Source organism: Myotis nattereri, assembly GCF_964212035.1.
Source record: "Myotis nattereri genome assembly, chromosome: 6".
NCBI classification, from domain to species: Eukaryota; Metazoa; Chordata; class Mammalia; order Chiroptera; family Vespertilionidae; genus Myotis; species Myotis nattereri.
This window is the reverse complement of record NC_138081.1, coordinates 40008354-40015069: the sequence shown is the minus strand read 5'-3', so window position 1 is coordinate 40015069 and position 6716 is coordinate 40008354. Positions and strand designations below refer to the sequence as shown.

General features: G+C 39.3%; 1 pseudogene across 1 annotated transcript; it reads right to left on the bottom strand.

The window, feature by feature from the left end:
- Positions 1-236: 236 nt before the first annotated feature.
- Positions 237-819, bottom strand: LOC308521805 (large ribosomal subunit protein eL18-like; annotated as a pseudogene). The gene has a single exon. The product of its transcript is annotated as a large ribosomal subunit protein eL18-like (transcript).
- Positions 820-6716: the final 5897 nt, after the last annotated feature.

The window sequence follows — 6716 nt, the reverse complement described above, 5'->3', positions numbered from 1 at the left end:
CCTTCCCTTCCCTTCCCTTCCCTCCCCTCCCCTCCCCTCCCCTCCCCTCCCCTCCCCTCCCCTTCCCTTCCCTCCTCCTCCTCCTTCTTTCTTCTTCTTCTTCTTCTTCTTCTTCTTCTTCTTCTTCTTCTTCTTCTTCTTTCTCTCTCTCTCTCTCTCTCTCTCTCTCTCTCTCTCTCTCTCTCTTTCTCTCTCCAGCATCCAAAATCTTTTTAATAACAAGATAGGATTTGGGGTTAGTTTTTGTAACCACGGCTGGCTGGGCGGCCTCTTGCGCGCTTGAACTTCCGGCCCTTGGATTGCTTGTAGGGTTTGGTGTGGCTGGGGGTGGGGGTCGGGGTGGGAGGTTCCTGGGGCCTTGCCGAAATGGCTGTACACCTCACGGCCCTTGGGAGGATGAGAAGGCAAGACGGTGCCAGAGCCCTTGGGGCAGTCCAGGGTCAGCTGGTGGAAGGTGAGGATCTTGCCCCTGGCCTTGAGGATGCGATGCCAAGCACAGCTGCTCACATGGAGTGCACACACCTTTAGTTTGGGCACCTCCTGGATGTGCTCATCATCAGTTACAGCCCCTACAACCACAGCAGTTTTGCCCTCCTGGAAAGGAAGCTTCATCTTGCGGATCATCCCTGAAAGGGACAGAGGCGGCTGGTTGATGCGACTCAGAACAACCTCTTCAGCACCACTTGATTGAAGGTAGAGCTGGTCCCTCTGGCCAGAAACCTGCACAGCTTGACCAGCAACCTTAGGTGGGTGTCCTGGCTCTTGGGCTCCTTGCCGTGAACCTTTCGTTCTTTGTTGTGGTGGGATGTCGACTCCCATGATGGCGCCTTCTGCCTCCCTCTATTTTCTATTAGCAAATGATACCATTATGCTTTTCAGTTGCTCAAACTAAAAATCCAGATTTTACTCTTGATATCTGTCTGCTTTTCATTACCCACACCTGACTGACCAGTAAAATTTGCATGTACTACCCAAATTATATCTTCAATCACCCATCCACTTTTCTTTTCTTTTTTTTTTTTTTTAAATATATTTTATTGATTTTTCACAGAGAGGAAGGGAGAGAGATAGAGAGTTAGAAACATCGATGAGAGAGAAACATCAATCAGCTGCCTCCTGCACATCTCCCACTGGGGATGTGCCCGCAACCCAGGTACATGCCCTTGACCGGAATCGAACCTGGGACCTTTCAGTCCGCAGGCCGACGCTCTATCCACTGAGCCAAACCGGTTCTGGCCCATCCACTTTTCTTTATCTCTTTTCACACCACTGGGGAGAGTGCCTTCCATTTAGTCTTTCTACGTTCATTCTTAAACCACCCTCCAAATCTTTCCTTCCACTGTGCAGCCAGACCATATACTTCTAATCATGTTACTCTCTTGTTCAACAACAGTTCAGTGGTTTCCCATTGCAAGTTCAGTAATACAGACTTCTTTACCATGGGCCACTAAGCCCTCCATGGCCTGGCCTTCCTTACTTTTCCTAATCTGTGTCTTCTCCATCTCCTCCTAGCTAATCATGCACCAGTCTCTTTCATTTCCTTTCTTGTCTCAGACAAACCAGAATACTTCTTGCCTTAGGATATATTTTTTTTATGTATTCTTCCCTTTGTCTGATGCAGTTATTTTTCCAACCCTTCATATGTCTGGATCCTTTTTATCCAGATTTTAGCCTAAATGTCATCTTTTCAAAGAGGCCTTTCCACCTGCTCTGAGCCCCCTGCCTCCACATTCTTCTATTATGTCTTCCAACTTATGTCCTTTATTACAGTTGCATAATTTGAATTTTGCCTATTTATTACTGTTTACCTTTTTCACTGCCATATTTTTTACAACCCTCAAATCCATGAGTGTTGTCTCCCTGATGCTTAGAACATTGGCTAGGCCATTCAACTAATATTTGTTGAATGAATAGATGATATACTTAAGTCAGATAATATATTTAACATACTTAGTATTGTGTTGGCCATATGGAAAGTGACCAATAAATGCTAAACCTTGTTACTAAACGTGCTGACTCCCTTTTACCTTTGACTTCCATCTTGAATCTTGGTTGGGGGCAGAGGAGAGAGAGAAAGAGAGAGGGGGGTGGGGAGAGAGAGAGAAAGAGAGAGAGAGAGGGGTCAGGAGAGAAAGAGAAAGAGATTGCTTCAACTCAAAACAGTTAATTATACTTCCTCTCCCTTTGAATTAAGAGAGAGATGCTACTGGGACTTTCTATAGTCCTTAGTCTGAATGTGGGTTGAGCCCTAGCCAGTTTGGCTCCGTGAATAGAGTATGGGCCTGTGGACCAAAGAGTCCTGGGTTCGATTCTGGTCAAGGGCACTACCTTGTTTGCCGGTTCCTCCGCAGCCTGGGGTGAGTGCAGGAGGCAACCAATTGATGTGTTTCTCACATTGATGTTTCTCTCTGTCTTTCCCTCCCTTTTCCACTCTCTCTAAAAGATCAATGGAAAAATACCCTTGGCTGAGGATTAATAAAATAAAATAAAATAAAATAAAATAAAATAAAATAAAGTAAATAAAATTTAAAAATGTGGGTTGAGGGACAAGTGGTCATGCTTTCAATTTTTCAGATTTTGTTGAGCACCCATTATGGTCTCATGTCTACTTTAGCTCCATAAAAAGTAAAAATAATTTAATTTATCCCAACCTTCCAAGGTCATATTGAAGTGACACAATATATCCTGAACTTCGTAACAGTAGATGAATAATGCAGACAATAAGTGAAGGGAGGGAGATTTTTATTTTCCAGTGTTAGCATCTGAGATGAGCCTTGCACAGCAGGTGAAGTGAAAAGGTTCCTCTGATGACCCTTCCAGATACCTCAGTGGGTCTTTTGAGAGAACCTGCTCTCAATATGTTCTTTTTCTTTCCTGTACTCCCCACTTTCTGAGACAGCAATCCAAGTGAGAAATCACATGTCTATCGCCCAGACTGGATTGACTCTATACTAGTCTGTCCATTCAGTAATTCCCTTCCTTTGTGTTACTATTGTTATGTGGTTACTGCCTTTTTTCCTGGCACTTGCTCATCTAGTCCACCCTCCAATTTACTGTCAAGGCAATTTTTCTAAAAGATACTTGATATGTCACTTGATAAGAAATTCTTTGACAACCATTAATTGCCTTCTTGTTTGTGTGTATGTCTGTGGCAGTTAGATGCTGGGGTTGTTTTCTTGTGATACTACGTCTTTTTATACTTTCTTTCCCATTTATCTCTTTCTGTGAAACCTTTATCTTTCACACCTGCATTTTCCATACCTAGCATAGTCCATGGTGCACACCAGGCCTTCTCCTTAGGCAAACCTTCACCCCATACTTTAACAAATGCTGCTTGCTATCCCAATCTCTCCCTCACATTTTGTGAGCTTCATAGATCTTAGCATCTTGGGAACTAACTTTTATTAAGGTTTCATTAAATGAGCCGGACTTTGTGAGGTACAATTATGAAACAGTATTCATTTTCTCCCTCCGAGATTGTTAAACACTATAAGCTTTTTATATCCTGTCTCAGATAGATTCCTTAGGCAAATCTCATAGCTTTTCACATCTCACTTACTAGGTATTTGAACATCCTCATTTTTAGTCATCAAAAATCCAGTTAAATCTTAACTTAAATTTCAACTGCTCATTCAATTAAAAAATTCTCCTAATTTCCTTAGTTCAGACCTGAGATTTGCTCAGAAATGTGCACTTTGGGGGGTTGGATTAGGATGAAGTTCTATTCTTTTGCCATCTCTCCTTACTTTGCTCTTACACTTTCCTTCCCTTCTTAGTACACTTGTTGACTCTGTTAGGGTTGCAGCTGGGACCACTGTCACTTCTTCTTCTTGTCATATCTACTTTTTCTTGATAGGTGTACTAAACATAGCTCTTTCTCTGACATGTATGTTCTATATTGATTCCTAGAATTACCGCAGAGAGCTAAGCATTGGTTGCCACAATTGTAGTGAGTTGGCCCATACTTTGGTGACTGCCTTCTTTTTCTGTCATTTTTTCACTTTTCTACCACTATTTTCTACAGTTTGAAAATAAACTACTACTCAAATTTTAGTCTCAGGATCTTCCTCAGGGCAAATATTGATTATTTCTGTAAAAAGGCAAATAGTAAATATTTTATACTTCGTAGACCATGTAATCTCTGTCTCAATCACTCAACTCTGCTACTATAAGCCCAAAGCAGCCATAGATAATACATAAACCAGTGAGTGTGCCTGTGTTAAAAATTGTCTGTTAAATGATACCACTCACTATAATGGTGAATTTGTCCTTTTTGACCTGTATGTCTATCCATTTTTGCTTTATTTATGTTATTTTATTGGACCAATTGAAGTTTAGAACAGTAATACTATGAAACTCTTGTCATAATGTAGTGTCCCTAACTACTACTAATGATACTTTCTGTCTTAAAACCTGTGTCAACTGATATTTACATAGTGAACCTATTATTACTGGGCCTAGCATTGGTCAGATATATACAAGGATATCCTATCCTTTAACATTCAGCTATTCTATATACCTATGTATCGTGTATGTGTTACTGACTAAATGTATGTGTTCTCCTTAAATTCACATGTTGAAGCTCTAACCTTCAGTGCAATGTTATTTGGAGATGAGCCTTTGGGAGGTAATTAGTTTTAAATGAGGTCATGAGGGTAGGCCCCTCTGGAATTAGTGTCTTTATAAGAAGAGGAAGAGAGAGTGACTAGCATGTACTTTCTCTCTCAGTTTAACTTTTTCAGCTGAAATTCCCATGATATCATTCCACTGTCTTCTGATCCTGAGTAGGTAATTTAATCTAAGTCTTAATTTCTGGGGTTCAATGAACAAAATAATCCAAATGTATCTATGTGAGGATATAGCGAAAGGGCGACCATCTGCAAACCAGGAACAGAGCCCTTCACCGGGGACCAAATCTGGCAGCATGTTGATCTTAGATTTAGTCTCCGGAACTGTGATATATAAATGTCTGCTGTTTAAACCACCCAGTCTATGTTTTCCTGTTATAGCAGCCTGAGCTGACAAAGACAGTATGCTTCTTGGGCACTTAATACAACTGCATTTTTAAAATGTTTGAAATTCTCTGTATTTTACTTGGCAATGTTTTGTTTTTTTGTTTTTTTTTTTTTTACATTTATTTTGATTGCTGACATATTTAAAATGTTTCTATTATCTTCCTTTGTGATTACTATTTTATTTCACTTCTTTGTTTCATTTTTCTCCCTTCTTGTTTCCTAACTCTTTTAGTAGGCTGTCATTTTTTTCTTATTCCATTTTTCTTTGTCTTTTTTTAACTACACATATTTATCTTTCTAAATACTTATTCTTGAAATACTGAGTCTAAATATTACATCGAAATTTCCCAATGAAAATAGAATATAGACTCCAGTTATCCACTCCTGACTTGTGTGGTATTACTGTCCACTATCCTGTCTTTTTCTAATCTCACAAATTAGATATTTTTTCTGTTTATTTCTTAATTCAGGCAGTGTTTATTGAGAATTAGCTACATGCTTAACAGTTATTTTCCTCATTATTTCTTCTTGTATCTTTTTGCTATCATTTCCTTCTTGGTAGGTGTTTTATTATAGATCTTTGATAGTAAACACTCTGATTTTTACTGTTTTATTCCAAAAAGTAGTTTTGCAGGTTCATAATTCTAGGTTAACTTTTTCAGTTGAAATTCCCATGATATCATTCCACTGTCTTCTGATCCTGAGTAGGTAATTTAATCTGTCTTAACTTCTGTGGTTCAATGAACAAAATAATCCAAATGTATCTATGGGCTGTTCACTCTGGGTCACTTGGACAAAGAGCTTGCTGAGACCCAGTTCTTCCCTCTGTCAATGGGAGCAGCTACTCCTAGGACTGGGTCTATTTCTATGAAAGGAGGTTGGGCTATCTCATGCACCTCAAGGTTTTTAGAGTCTGGGGGCTGGCTTTCTAGACAACTTCTGTAAACTGCTGGCACCTTAAACCAGACTATACACAAAACACAGTCTGATTATTTCTCCCTGACACAACTGCTAAACCCTACATACCCTGTTCAAGGTAAAGTATATGGAATCACACTGAGAGTTCAGCAGAGTAGAACACAGAAAGAACTTAGTTGTTGGGTGATATTTTTGTTATGAAAAATATGAAAGGCCCTTTATATTTATTGACTCCTCTTTAAAATGTCTCACCGTTAAAAAACATATGGTAGTTTTATCTAAGGTGGCTTCTTTTTCCTCCCCATATATTCATATGTTGCCTAGAAACAGTCACTGGTTTTCTAGAGTTAAAAATAAAATCAATAATAGTGTCTAAACAACAGAGTCTTTCCTAACACTTGAATGAAAACACTTGCCTAAAAATTAATCCCATCCCTGCTATTATGAAGTGCTTTAACAAACATAAAATGTGTAATGACTGTTTGTTGTTTTTCATTTGAGAGAATGTAAGCATCACAGAAGCAGAAGGAATTAATTAGCAATTGATCATGACAGCATGTCATCCTATACAATTTATACAACACCTGCCTTGATTAGTTTTGAATCCACGAAGGAGAACAAGCTTAAGAAACTGGCATTTGACAAACAAGCAACCTAATTAAAAGGCTATCAGGGACAGCAAATGGCACAAAAACAAATCCGAAAAATTACCACTTGCTAAAGTTGACAGATTATTACTACAAAGGAAAAATACTATCTTTCAAACATGTATTCTAGGTACAG